At 42.0% G+C, this 15098-nt stretch overlaps 1 protein-coding gene across 3 annotated transcripts in view; it reads left to right on the forward strand.

Moving 5' to 3' along the window:
• Window positions 1–1148: 1148 nt before the first annotated feature.
• The window catches only part of LOC143934347 (cdc42 effector protein 2-like), a 63391-nt gene continuing 49441 nt past the window's right edge, over window positions 1149–15098 (forward strand). The window contains exon 1 of one of the 3 annotated variants that reach the window (XM_077458027.1): window positions 1149–1488. The gene's annotated coding sequence lies outside the window, so the exon portion shown is untranslated. The remainder of the gene's footprint in view (window positions 1489–15098) is intronic. The other 2 variants (XM_077458111.1, XM_077457940.1) reach the window with 2 other exon arrangements.

Consider the following 15098-nt stretch of genomic DNA (forward strand, 5'->3'; position numbering starts at 1 on the left):
CTCATTCCCATCTCAAAAAGTTGGGAGGTATGTCTTCACACTTAATGCAAAGCTATGGTCCTTGAATTGGTCTTCACGACATCACAGGAGCTTAGCTTTCCAGAGCATAAAGGAGAAGAGACTGCGGGGACTGGTCTAGTACATGGAAGAGCCTGCAGGAGCAGAGGACCGGGTAAATAAAACTGCTTTCCCCTATAACTAAACAAGCAGTCTCCCTGCAAGGAAGGATTTTTTAGGTTTCCTAGAGTTCAGTTTTAAATATTACATTCATATTCTTACACACGACCGGACTTTCCGGCAGACTAGGTCCGACGGAATCATTCCATCGGATAATCTGATTGTGTGTGGGATAGTCCAATCGTTTTTCTTTAAAAAAAAATCAGAAGGACCTAGAAATAGAACATGTTTCAAATCTGTCCGACGGACTCAATTCCTAAACGGAAAACCGTTCGTCTGTATGCTGGTCCGACAGACCAAATACGACGCAGGAGCAGCTATTGGCTACTGGCTATTGCACTTCCTTTTCTAGTCCTGTCGTATGTCATCACGTTCAAAACAAATGGACTTTTGAATGAACTTTAGTCTGTTCGTGTATGGGCAAGTCCGTTTGTTCGGAAGTCCATCGAAAATCTATTGGGAAGACCGTCGGACCTTTTCTGCCAGAAAGTCCGGTCGTCTATATGCGGCATTATACAGATCTATTCATTAGATTACAATGAGGGACAATGGAGAAGGAAAGAGGGACAGGGGGATTTGAAACCAAAAGAAGGACAGCCGCTTTGAATGAGGAATATTTGGGATGAATGCGCATGTAAATATGGAGAAAAATATAATGTGAGATGCGTCAATTAAAAAGAGGATTATACGAAATACTATCTCTACATTTATCAGACTGTATTTTGCAATAGAGCTCTTTTAGAAATGCAACACCGGTCTTTAATATACATGTAGGGATTTCCAGTAACTATAGAACACTCTGATCCCTTCCTGATATCACATCCTATCAGTAGATCTCTTTGTATTGGCTAATTATTTCCAGGATATGATGAGCATCTGCACAGTATTTCTATGTCTAGCCATTGAGGGGTTACTGGGAATATGATGTCACAGTCTTTAGGGATTCCATAGTCAGGGCAGGGGAAGGTGGATGTGCTGAGGCTCCTCCCTGGCTCTCTGTAGTGAATGAGTCAGAGCCTGGAGCCTGCTGTGTATGTGACAAGGAGGAGAGCAATCTGAAGGTTGGATAGCCTCATCTGTGACAGGGACATCATCACAGGTACCCAGGAGCTGTCCATTAACATCACACCTCTGCATACAGCTCCCATCCAGGTCAGTGCTGATTCTACTCCATCAGGATTACTGCAGCAAGGCTGCAACATTCTACAGGGATGGCTGCAGAGGGATTAGGAAGGAGGCTGCTTCTATAGCAAATGCATTACAATCCTGCTTTTCTCTTTCTGGAAATACGCGATTTAAGGAGCATTTTAGGTAAACTATATTATCCCTATATGATAGAAGTATGCTTATTGCTTAGAAATGATTTGTGCATCAGTATGTATATTTGTATACTTGTATCACACCTTGTACCATCCAAATATAGAGAGAGAGAGAGAGAGAGAGAGAGAGAGAGAGAGAGAGAGAGTGTAATAGATATATATATATATATGTGTGTGTGTGTATATATATATAGTACGTGTGGGTGTGTGTGTGTGTGTGTATATATATATATATATATATATATATATATATATATATATATATAGTACGTGTGTGTGTGTGTGTGTGTGTGTGTGTGTGTGTGTGTGTGTGTGTATATATATATATATATATATATATATATATATATATATATATATATATAAAAGCACCGTTGTGGTTGTGCGAAGATTCCCAAAAAATTTTCATCTAGCCATCTCATATGCATTATTATTTCTTTTTAGAAAATCAGACCGCTTTATCTATGAAATGTGGGTAGTTTATAGAGATTGATGAACAAAAAGGGGAATATTGAAAAACGAGGATGTATGCCGTGTGTTTGCTCTGATCATTGCAGACCCAATCCAGTGCCTGGTCATGATAAGATTACATCTCCATTTCAAAGGGCATTTATTATAAATCTGGAATATTATACAGCTATAGCTGTCAACTGTTTTAAATGGTGTCCCTTAAAGTAGGTTACATTTGTATACAATGTATCTACAATAAGAAATATTATTGTTTCTAAAAATGTTAATAGAGTGATCATTGGCAGCCCTTGGTGTGATGGTAAAGGTTTATTGAATACAGCTGTAGATATGCTTTCTACGGTCTTTAGAAAAAAGCATATGAAATCCTGCCAGGGTTCTAGAATTTGGGAATTGGATCTAATAATACCAATGAATGACAGAAGGTGTCCAACCATGTGTGGAATCTTCCTCCAACTTTATACTTTGTAAATGTATACTGGGCTGTTTATAGATGTAATTGATATATGCACAGAGACACTGTGAGATGTTAAACGTTGGTAACTGCAAGCTCTTTGGACTTCTCCCTCCATATTCAGTTTGCTGGGTTAACTTGTAATAATAGCACCACATGGGGGCATTTGTTAGGATACTGAAGCATATAAAAATTAGCCCAATTGGTTAGCTTTTATTTTTTAAACTTTGCCAGAAATATGAAGAGATTGGTGTAAAATTTCACTGATCTATGTTGGTGAAAACATTGATTTTCTTTCCACCAGTTTATGTACATGAAGCTTGTAGTATAATAACTGCCAAGGAAATCAGTAATGGTCACACAATCACATGTGTAGTTTACAGACTGGAATAGTTCACTTTCCATTTCTAGAGGGTGCAGTGGGAGCAGAAAACATTATTGTACTCAATGAATGTGTTGTGGTTGCATATGCAGTAAATTAAAGGATAACTTCAATTTTAAAATATTAGCCTTCAAAATTGTATGCAGGAAAACCATACGCCTTTGCAAATATAACCTCTTTCCTCCGTCGTAATTTCATCTGTGCTTTAAGATATGTCATACCAGGCCCAGGCCCACATTGTTTACATTCAGCTTGTCTGTTGTCTGCACTGTAGCTGCAGACAGGACTGTCACCAAAGAAGTCTGCACACACCTATTTAATTTATTGAACTCCTTGCTAAGAGACTAAAGGCCCGTACACACGGTCGGACTTTTTGACAACAAACATGCAAATTAGCTGTTTTGGAGCAACATCCGACTGTGTGTACGCTCCATCGGACAAACTTTTTCTGTTTTCATCGGACTTTTGTTGGCTCTGCGAACGGACAAACTTTCTGGCAACAAAAGTCCGATGGAGCAAAGTCCTACCGTGTGTACGCAAAAGCATCGGACTTTTGTACAAGGTACAAACACGCATGCTCAGAACCATTGCAAACGATCAGACTACAATACAGAAGTTGACCAAAGGTGGCGCTGGAGTCATTGAACGTCCTCTTTTGAAGCGGCGTCAGTACGTTGTGACGTCACCACGTTCGTGTTTGTTGTCAAAAAGTCCGACCGTGTGTATGCAATACAAACTTGTGGACAACACACTTTGTACAAAAGTCCACGGAAAAGTTTGTACAAGTCCGACCGTGTGTATGGGGCTTTAGAGATATGTGTGCTGCACTGCGCCCATGTAATCAGTGGAGAAACAGATCACAAACTTCTGGACAAAGGCTGTCCCTACATAAGTTCAGGCCAATTGTGAGAAGCAGAAGACACCTCTATATGGATCCCTGATACATTCTTTTTTTCTCAGGCTCAATGTGAACAATTGTTCAATCTACAGCATAGCTAAAAATAGAGAAAATACATACAGTATGTAAGATGGCATGCCTGACTTCCTATGAAAACGTTTGTTTCCTGGCTGTAATGCTAAATCAGTAAACTTTTTTTCACTGACCCAGAACAAGTATACTGGTCAGGAGCTCTCACTTTTCTGATCTGCATGTTTATTCTAGGTCAGTAACTCAGACAGTACTAAAGTCAAAGGCATGAAGGCAGGCCATGAAACCAGCATTTTCAGGCAGTCTACATACGTTGTATTTCTTCCCTTACATGTTTCCTTCCAGCAAGATCTGCTTCCTTCATCAGATTGTGATTTGTTACTCCAGTGATCAAATCAGTGAAGTACAGCATAAAAATGATCATTTATCAGTCCCAGCACTGATGGTGCTGAGTCCAAAAAAAAAAAGATGCAAATGTATTCCTTGTTCCCATTTCTATTCTGTTGTGAAGACAGGCTAGAAGTAAACAATGCAATGTTTAGGTCATATTTGCAAAGTTGTCTGCAATATGTGTGTGTGTGTATATATATTTGAAGGGGCTTTAAGGAAAACACAAGACTGTCTCATCAACTCAAAACATAGCTCCAAACATTTGAATGTTACTATATTTTCCAAGAAATTACATTTATGTATGATTTTTTCATGAGCTATAATGCAAGGTCTAAGCTCAGGGTGGTCTAAACCAGGGGTCCCAAACTCAATTTCATCGCTGGCCACCAGCAGTATGGTTGTCCTCAAAGGGCTGGTTGTATCTGGGGTGCGATACATACAGTGCAGAGTTCAGGAGTGCTTTACCTACAGAGTGCAGAGTTCCGGGGTGTGCTATGCACAGAGTGCAGAGTTCCGGGGTGTGCTATGCACAGAGTGCAGAGTTCCGGGGTGTGCTATGCACAGAGTGCAGAGTTCCGGGGTGTGCTATGCACAGAGTGCAGAGTTCCGGGGTGTGCTATGCACAGAGTGCAGAGTTTAGGGATGCATTATGCACAGAGTGCAGGGCTCAGGAGTGTGTTATGTGCAGAGTGTGCTGTGTACAAAGTACAACCCCCCCAAAGCTTCCTCACATCTCTACTCTCTCCTAGCTGACCCGGCTCTAGGTCCCCCCTGTTAGTTGGCTCTGCCTCTCCTTGCAGGGAGCTCATTCTCTCACTCTCAGATTCTAGAGATCTGTCCCTGCCGTACCTCATCGTGAGTGTGTGCAGGGATCTGTTAGATCCAGGAGCTACTGATAGCAAAGCTGTCCCTTGCAAATTCAGAAGACTTCTGTGTTTACAAGGGACACTGGTGAGTGGAAGCGGAGGGTGAGAGTTGGAGGTGGTGGAATGGAGTTTTGCCACATTGTAACTGCAAAACTGGGTATGAAGGCCATGTGACAAGGCCTGGTGGAGTGGAATCGGCCTGCTGACCCTGTGTTTGACATATGTGGTCTAGAAGGTTCAGCTGTAATGAAGTGAAGGGCCATACTTAAAGGGAAAGCATTTTTTAAATATTATAGCCACCTTTTTACACAAATTTTACATTTTCTACAAGTTTGCCCTTATATTGCCCAATATTTTTGTCACTGTTTCCAGTTCAGCCTGGATCCCCCCTTAGAGGCAGAGCCCCACATTTCTTGTTCCACCTGCGCTATTGCTATCGCTCCTCAGGCCTTCACTTATTATATAAAATTTGTGAACCCAAAGAACTGAACTAGGTCAATGAATGCTTTTGTATCAGTCATGAGGTGGTCTCTATTCAGATTTTGTGCCAGGGACTGTTAGTTATATCATTCCCCAAAGAACGAGTGAAATTAGTGCAGAGTGCACTTTTCCCATGAGTTTTTGCATGGGTTAAGTGCTCATTTTGCCAAGGGGTGAGCAAAAAGCTGTATACTCACTCACCCTATCCTCCGCTCCAGCGGCAAATGGCACTTCCCCATGTCCTGACATCTTCACGTCCAGAGCAGGTCTATGGGAGGGATGACATCAGGAACAGTCCATTTCCTGATTGGGAAAGTCCTGGGAGGATCAGAGGATCAAGTAAGTATTTTTCCGCTTTCCTCTCCCCCTAGACACAAATGAGCAGGTAACACGGCCCATCAACATCATCTAGTCATAGAATAATTTGCAGCAGGTTGGAAAATCTGTGTGCGAAGAATGCTTCCAAGGCCAAGATATGCTTGTTGCAGCTAACCACTGCTTGACCTGATTGAGCTCTGGGCAAATTTTTTTCTCGTGCACAGCCCCACCACATGGGAAAAAAAATGTGGCCAGAGTTCAGCTTTAAGACAATCAGATCATGCAGTGGTCAACAGTGACAACAAGCATATCTTGGCCTTGGCAGCATTCTTCGCACACAGATTTTCCAATCTACTGGAAATCTGTCTATGACTAGATGCTGATCCATGTTATTCACTGTCTATGTGCTTTTGCCCTTGAAGAATTAAGTTGGGGGATCCAGCATACAGCTCCAACATGGCTTCTTTGTAGAAGAATCAGTTATCAGACAACAGCTTTTCCAACCCATTTGAATAATCACGTCCCTTCAGAACAGTTGGATGGAGCTGTCTGCAAGTACCATAAACTGCAGATGGTTGGTTGACAAAACCAAAACCATTTAAAATAAGCTGTGTTCATACAATGTTTGTAGTTCGGCTGAAATTTGCTTAGTGGGTGCCCCTTCCTATCTGAAAAATCAAGGGAGACGGGCATAAAATTGTTGGCATCCTTTGCGTAAGCAGCCACTGTTTGGGCATTATGACAGCTGTCAACAGCTGTCAGAATACAATAGCCCAGTAAGAATATTTGTCCATCAGTAAGCTTAAAAAAAAAAAAAAAAGAAAGAATAATCGAATGATGTATTGTCTGTCTAAGAGGACCCTAATCATATACATACATATATATATATATATATATATATATATATATATATATATATATATATAGCAAACTGTATACCCACAGTATGTTTCCCTAGAACAGTAGCGCTAAAATAAATGCAATACTGAAATTAAAGGATCGCTAAGTAGACATTGCATGCTGTTTATACAGTTCCATTATCTGAAGGTTTCATGTCGGGGTATTACTCCAATAACAAGCAATCAGCAATGACCTCTCAATAACAATGACCTGCCTCTATTATTTAGTTATTGAGTAACGTGTGTGTGTGGTCTTGTGCCAGGTAATTTTGGGTCTGGAATTTCGGGGTCACAGGGGCACATTCTTTCCTTTGCTAAATCACAGTGCTTAGAAATTCCCTGATATTGTGTAATATTTCCTGGTATGATTCATTATAAACCAGCAGTGATTGTTCTTGGTTAGACTAACCCTCAGGCACGTACGTAGGCATGTATTATGAGCTGTCAGTGATGTCACATCTTGGATGTCGCCTCCACAGACCAGTGCTGCCAAGTGTAATGATACTGGGATTTTCCATTTTCAGAAAAAAATGCGTTTATTCTACTTATTAATAAATAAATGAATTTAGAGCTGTCTATACATGATAATTTGACTAAAGTATTGTTTGCTTGTGGCAGTGGTATTATGCAGAGATTAACATGAACCTATGCATTGCTCATTGAGGGCAAAGCAACATGTTCACTTAACTTCTGCACTGCCCACCTGCATATATAACTTTGCCCCAGCCCCCCCTTCCCATGTGTTTGGCAGTCCAAGGCCAAGACAAGTACCCAGTACTTCTTGGTGATCACGTGATTTATTCCCCTTCCTAACACATGACAACGCTAGGGCTTGACAAATGGCAGCTCATGCAACTAGTGCTGTCACAAAGGGTGGCACGGAAAGAGTCCCAAGCTCTGCAAAGCACATGTTCACTTCAAAAACCAAGGCTCATCATATTGGTATAGGTAGAGTCTCATAGGTTGGATTTTTCCTCCTGGGTTCCTATAAATGTCAATGACTCCAGCAATGGGCTCCATTTGCTGCTACCCTAGTTACATAGTTAATCAGGTAAAAAAAAAAAAGACACATGCCCATATTGTTTAAGCAATATAAAAATAAATACATTGAAAACCTCCAAATACAGTACCATAAAACCCACAGTTGATACAGGGGAAAGCAAACATTTTTTTTAGGAAGCATGATACAATTTTCTCCAACTGGGGAAAAAATGATTTTCCTGATCCCCTGAATTGGTTATTGCCTGTATCTTCAAACTTTGGTGTTATAAACTATAAACGTTAGTACCTAGTTATATTTTCTGCATTTAGCAGTGCATCCAGGTCTTTTTTAAAGTTATCTACTAAGCTGGCCAGAACTAATTATTAAGGGAGTCTTTGCTGTCCTCTCCCAAGGACTCTCACGTCTCTTACTGCATGTAGAGAAGTCTCAGTCCTTCAGCTTTAATCTCCTTAAGCCCCTGTACACACGGTCGGAGATTTCCACAACCAAATCCGTCGGATTTTGCCCATCAGATTTTGTCCGTCGGATCTTTTCCGAAACTGTTGCATACACACGGTCGGACAAAGTTGGCGAAAAATCTGATCTTTCAGAACGTGATGACGTAATTTCGTTACGATGGGACTACATTCAGGCTAGTAGCCAATAGCTTTGATGTAGGAATTTGATCTGAGCATGCGTGGCACTTGGTCCGATCAAAATTCTCTACACATGATCGGAGTATGTCCGACCGGCCCAGTTGGTCGGGAAATATTTCCAACATGTTGGAAAATTGGGTCCGACGGATATTTCCCGACGGAATCAGTCCGATGCATACCACACACAGTCGGATTATCCGACGACACGGTCCGATAGGACACATTCCGTCGGATTCTCCGACCGTGTGTACAAGGGCTTAGACCCCTTTCACACTGCCGGTGTTTTTCAGGCACTACAGCGCTAAAAATAGCGACTGCATAGCGCCTGAAAAAAGCGGCTCCATTCCCTCCAGTGTAAAAGCCTGAGCGTACTTGAAATTAGTATAATTTTTTTAGACAGATAAAGCTTTCTTTTGGTGGCATTTAATCACCACAGTTTTTTTTTTTTTTTTTTTTGCTAAACAAACAAAAAGACCTGAAATTTTGAAACAAAAAAAAAGTTCTTATAAAATTTCTGTTCACATGTGTGCTGATGAGGCTGCACTAAATGGGCACTGATGAGGCTGCACTGATGGGCACTGATTGGCAGCACTTTTTGGCACTGTACTGATAATCAGGACACGATGATCAGTGCCCTGAATATCAGTGTAGATGCCCCCTGTGTGGATCTTCTGGTTATCGACTGGTTATCAGCTCTCCTCTCCACCGTGTGACCAACTGTGTCCAATCACAGCAGATCACAGTGTAAACAGGATTTGCTGGTTATCGACTCTCCTTTCCACCGTGTGACCAACTGTGTCCAATCACAGCTGATCACAGTGTAAACAGGATTGGCCGGTTATTGGCAGTCCTCTCCTCATGCTGACAGTGGGTGAGGACTGCCGATAACCAGCAAATCCTGTTTACACTGTGATCAGCTGTGATTGGACACAGTTGGCCACACAGTAAAGAGCTGCTGTGATTGGTTCTTTATCCCATTCTGTAATCAGCTTTGTCCGAATACACACTGCAGGGGGCACGCAGGAAGGCGCAATCATAATGCGAGCCCACGCTGTAGCCTTCTTTCGGCTATAGCATGGGCCGGATGTGGTTAATCCTGTTTTAAAGTGTTTTTTTAATCCGTTAAATCTGCAAATTTAGTTCCTCTTTAGGATTTACTACTGCTCAGGGGGCTCTGGGCTTCAGCAAAATGGCAGCCTCCAGGAAGAAGAAAACAGGAACAATGCTGGAGGCAAATTACACACACACTAATTTTGGTAGCATAATTATTAATGTGGAATTTATGTTCCTTGCTAAAGAACATTATTTTTTATCAAGTTGTTATGGGTATAGCTTCACTTTAAGCAGTCCCTGGAATGTAACGTTTGTCTAGGATTGATCTTGAGAAAATAGCAGAGCAATTCCTGGTATATGAAGGTGCCTATGAACAGGTGTCTATATATCCTAGGTGTCTAAATCCTCATAGCTGTGAATCTGCAGTATGTGCAGTATGAGATCTCAGGCGCTGCTGCCACTGACTGTTAGTTTTAGAAGATCTGAAGTGAGATTTGGTTATGTCATTGTTCTGCTCACTGTTCTCCTTGCTGGAGGCTCTGACATGAGGAAACAAATCCCTGCCCCTACTAAGATGTCTGTATTTGATACAGACGCAGTGCAGAACAATTCTTAGTAAGAGAGGGAGACAATAAGCAATACTCATGACTAGATCTTTGTCCTCTGGGTGAAGCTTCCAGAGTTCACTTTCTCTTTAACCTCAGCCCTTTATGTGGTTTCTGGGAGGAGGGTTTATGATCATGTGACTGGCTGTTAGGGCAACCACATGATCGGAAAGCTCCTGATCACCCACTGAGAGGCAGCATATTTGCATGCTGTCGGCGTCTAGGGGTTAAAAAAGTACTATAGTCTTATAGTACTATAGTAGGCACTCTTAGATCAGCTTAGATTTCCACAGTGCATCTCACCAAATATTTAATATGATCAGGCAGTACTGTGTATTTTTATAATGTGACTGAGCCTCTAAAGTTGTATCAAGAATACCACCAAACTGTGTCATATCTGAAGGCATAGAGTGTTATCTCTGCTCAATTATAATCATACATGTCTGAAATGCAATGCTGGAGGTCAAAGCTTATAGTTCCTCAGTAACTGTGCCAGTATGTATAGTAGACTCCATTTAAAAGTGACGCACAAGGATATCAGCTTCTGCAGTTGTACATATCTTTGTGTGTGTGTGCCATACAGCTGCCTGATGGCATTCAAATTCATTTCATAGACCAAGAGGATTTAAGTCGCAAGCTTTATTTCCCCCAGCATACGGTGACTTCAGATGACATAAATAAACATACATTTGACATGCGTGAGCAATAATAAACACAGGGACATCGGGCAGTGGCGGCTGGTGAAGTTTTAGGATGGGGGCCATCAGAGTACTCCAGTGCCTATCTGCAGCCAGTCAGGCCGCGTACACACGCGCGGACTGTTCGCCCAACTTTGTCCGTCCAACAGTTTCGGCAAACAGTCCGCTCAAACTTAGCATGGACGGACATGGCCACACACGACGGACGAACAGTTTGCTGAAACCGTGCGCGATGACGTGAACGGCACGTACGACGGGACGAAAAATACGACGTCCTATACACTGCATTATAGCTTTCGGCGTGAAAATCCTTTCTGAGCATGCGCGCAACTTTGTTTGACGAACAAGCCTACACACGAGCGGGCTGTTCGCTGAAACAAGGTTTCAGCGGACAGTTTTTCGGAAATTCCGAAAAACCTTGTCCGTCCAACTGTCCGCTGAAACTGTCCGCTGAAAGCCCACACACGAGCGGACTGTCCGCCCAAACACTGTTCAGCGGACAAAGTTGGGCGAACAGTCCGCCCGTGTGTACGCGGCCTCAGAGTACCCGAGTACCTATTTGCAGCCCATGCCTCAGAATATACGTTGGGGTGTTTGCTTTCCAAAAATAGGTCATTTTGTGTGTAATTTCACTGTCCTGGTGCTCCAGGACCTTCAAAAGTGTGATAGGTAGGAATGAAATGAGATGTGCCATTTATGCTCCTAGAACGCCTGAAGGTACTACTTCAATGTTCGGCCTCTCTATGTGATCAGGCTGTGTAAAAGTCCTACACATGTGGTATTGCCATACTCGGAAGGAGTAGCAGAATGTGTTTTGGGGTATAATTTTTGCTATATACATGTTATGTGTTAGAAATATCTTATAAATTGACAACTTTGTGTAAAAAAAAAAAAAAATGTGTTTTAATTTTTCCACATTTTCCAAAAACTTCTGGAGAAAAATGAACCGTTCGAAAGACTCATTATGCCTCACAGATTATACGTTGGGGTGTTAGCTTTCCAAAATGGGGTCATTTTATGGGCAATTCCATTGTCCTGGTACTCCAGGGCCTTCAAAGGTGTAATGGGTGGCTGTGAAATGAGAGGTGTCATTTTTGCTCGTAGAACGCCTAAAGCTGCCACTTCAATGTTGGTGCTCTGTATGTGGCCATGCTGTGTAAAAGTCTCACACATGTGGTATCGCCATACTTGGGAAGAGTAGCAGAATGTATTTTGGGGTGTAATTTGTTGTATGCATATGCTGTGTGTGAGAAATAACCTGATAATATGATAATTTTGTAAAAAAAAAAAAAAAAATCTTAATTTTGCAAAGAATTGTGGGAAAAAAAATGACAACTTAAAAAAACTCACCATGTTACTTACTTAATACCTTGGAATGTCTACTTTCTAAAAAGGGGTCATTTGGGGGGTATTTGTACTTTCCTGACTTGTTAGTGTCTCAAGAAATGAGATACACCTGATGTACTGAAGGCCTGATCAGATGTGATCAATTTTCAGTGATTGGCACCATAGTTTGTAGACTCTATAACTTTCACAAAGACCAAATAATATACACTAATCTGGGTTATTTTCACCAAAGATATGTAGCAGTATACATTTTGGCCAAAATTTATGAAGAAAAATTACTAATTAGCAAAATTTTATGACAGAAACACAGAAAAAGGCATTTTTTTCACAAAATGTACGTTTTTTTTAAATTTATAGCACAAAAAATAAAAACCCACTAGTTATTAAATACCACTAAAAGAAATCTCTATTTGTGTGGAAAAAAGGACGCAAGTTTCATATGGGCACAGTGTTGCATGACTGAGTAATTGTCATTCAAACTGTGAGAGCGCTGAAAGCTGAAAATTGGTCTGGTCAGGAAAGGGGTGTAAGTGCACTGCATTGAGGTGGTTAATTGTATTTTTCAGGTCCTTTAGAAAATCGAACCTGATTTCAGTTTTTTCCTTCTACCAGTTTTTATGAACGCTGTTGGCTATTGTCCAGTATAGGTGTGCTGCCTATCTACAAGGAAATGGTGCCCTTTGCACCTCCTCAGTAAGGTTGGCTGTTATGGTGCAAAGTGTACCATGTTGTCAGACAGAGCTCTCACTGACTTTTTTAACTTTTACAGATTAACATTAAAAAAAACAGAGGGAATGCACTGCCTACCACAGGATAGTGCACCGTAATAGCCAATCTCACTGGGCAGGTACAAAGGGCACCATCTTGTCAAAGGCAGCACACTCACTGTGTTCACATTTGCTCAATTTTCAATTAATCACAAATAAAAAAAAACAAAAAACAATCAACTGAAAAATTTGTAATATATTTTTTACTCATATTTTGGTCTGCCTTAAAAGTCCTGCTGTACCGGGGGGTACTGTGATCTCCTTGTTAGGGGATCTTTATATTTACTGACTTTTCTTTAGGCTAGGTTCACATCTAAGCGGGCGCGAGAAGGTGTGTAATTGCACACCTTCCTGCACTGGCAGAGGTAAAACATACTTCTACTTAGGAGATACGCGGAGGTACACTAAAATGCGGCTAAACCCTCAATCCACACACGTTTCATACACCTCGCACAAATTGCACCCCCCCTTGCAATCTGCAGTGGGTGTCAGTGCTATCTTAACGACATCCCAAACAAAGGTTGCAAAACACAGTGTGTTTTCCCGCACCAGATCGCATTCACAAAACTACCATGCAAAACCGGTTGCAGTGCGGTTCCAAAATTGGTGCATGCATGACATTGGTGCGATTTGAGCCCATTCAAAATGAATGGGCCTTGATTGCAATGCAATCAATACAGTAAGCCTGGATTCACACTATAGTTTGCATGTAAATCGCACAGGAACTGCACCGCATTCTTGTGCAATTCACATGCGATCCTGTGTGGTGTGATTTGAGCCCATTTTGAATGGGCTGAATCGCGCCACATCGTACCAAAAAAGTACAGGTACCTTTTTTTGAAAACCAACCAATGCAATCTGGTTCAGACAAACACTGCTTTTGTGACCTTCTTTTGGGGAGCTGTTAACTTTGAATTAACACCTGCAGCAGATCAAAAACACAGTGTAATTGCAATGCGGTGCCGGAAAAGCACAGGGATCACAGCGTTTCCTGTACCACATATGTATGAATCAGGGGTAAAACACGCCACTGAGGGCAGCAGAAAGTCCAGCCTGGCTTCTGGCATTGGCAGACATGTTGTGTCAACTGCTGAATCAGTAAGAGGGTGAGCACCTCAACAAGCTTACCAGTGCCAAGCTGGACTGTCAGTAACACAAGCAAAAGAAAACCCAGCTTAGCCTCAGTCAACTGTCAGTAACACAAGTGTAGCACTAACCCCCGAAGGGGCTGCTGGTTATTTTTCTCTGGGCTTACCGTTACCTTTCGTTCTCCTTGTTCCACATCTAGGGGATGTCCCGTGGTAGATGGCCCAGTAACTTGAGACTGACAATAGATCCAGTTGAATGGATTTTATTTGCAAAAACTTAAACCATTGAACAGTCTTTCAAATTGGGATCAGCGGGTTGGAAATTAGTGTTCAGGTACTCTCAATGTCAAAGTCAAAAATGTTAAAGAACTTGCTTACTTTGACTACATTCAGAGAATTATTTTTATTATTATTATTATACAGGATTTATATAGCGCCGACAGTTTAAGCAGCGCTTTACAACATTGGGGTAGACATTACAAGACAAGGGGAATCAGAGGGCCCTGCTCGTTAGAGCTTACAATCTAGGAATAACCATTTGCAGCTGGATGAACACCCAGATTAGACAGTCCCTCTCTCACAAGGCCGAGCAGCCAACTAGGTGTTTACTCAGGAACAAAGTCTTTGTCACCGACGTTGTCACAGGGCACATAGGGAAACTAAGAGAACCAAGTAGAACACTTGTAGGATACCTGGATCTTTCAGCCTGCTTGGCGATATCCACAAGACCGGATTCTCTCAGTTACTTCAGCCCTTCCAAGCTCTTGTTAAGAAAATCAACCCGTACATGGTGTTCTTCTAGAGTCCCCTGGAATGCTCGAAGTTCAATGGGTCTCTCCCGAACCGGAGGCAGCACCCATCCACCTTAGAACCCTTCCTTAGTTCTCTTGCCTTGGGCTAGCCAGCCCCAAGGCATTAAAGCCGAGTGTATCCGCACCCAAGGCCATAGCCTTCCTGGGGGCTGGTCAGGAGGACCAGGACCATGTAATCAGCACAGCATACTGGACCGGAACCCCGAAACACATGACGTCCGCATCTTAAGTACCTTCTCTGAGGGCACAGCGAGAGAGCCACTCCCATTGACCTGACTCCGAGAGAGAGTAAATTAAATGCCTAATCAGACCATAGTTCCATGCCTGCCACCAGAGACAGAGCCCCCTTGTGGCCAGGCTGAATATATCACAGCCCAGTCAGACTGACACAGAAGTGAAATTTAGGCAA

The sequence above is a fragment of the Lithobates pipiens genome, unplaced genomic scaffold (genome assembly GCF_037356315.1).
Source record: "Lithobates pipiens isolate NorthernLeopardFrog02 unplaced genomic scaffold, aLitPip1_a1.2 Scaffold_1, whole genome shotgun sequence".
In the NCBI taxonomy this organism is placed as follows: domain Eukaryota; kingdom Metazoa; phylum Chordata; class Amphibia; order Anura; family Ranidae; genus Lithobates; species Lithobates pipiens.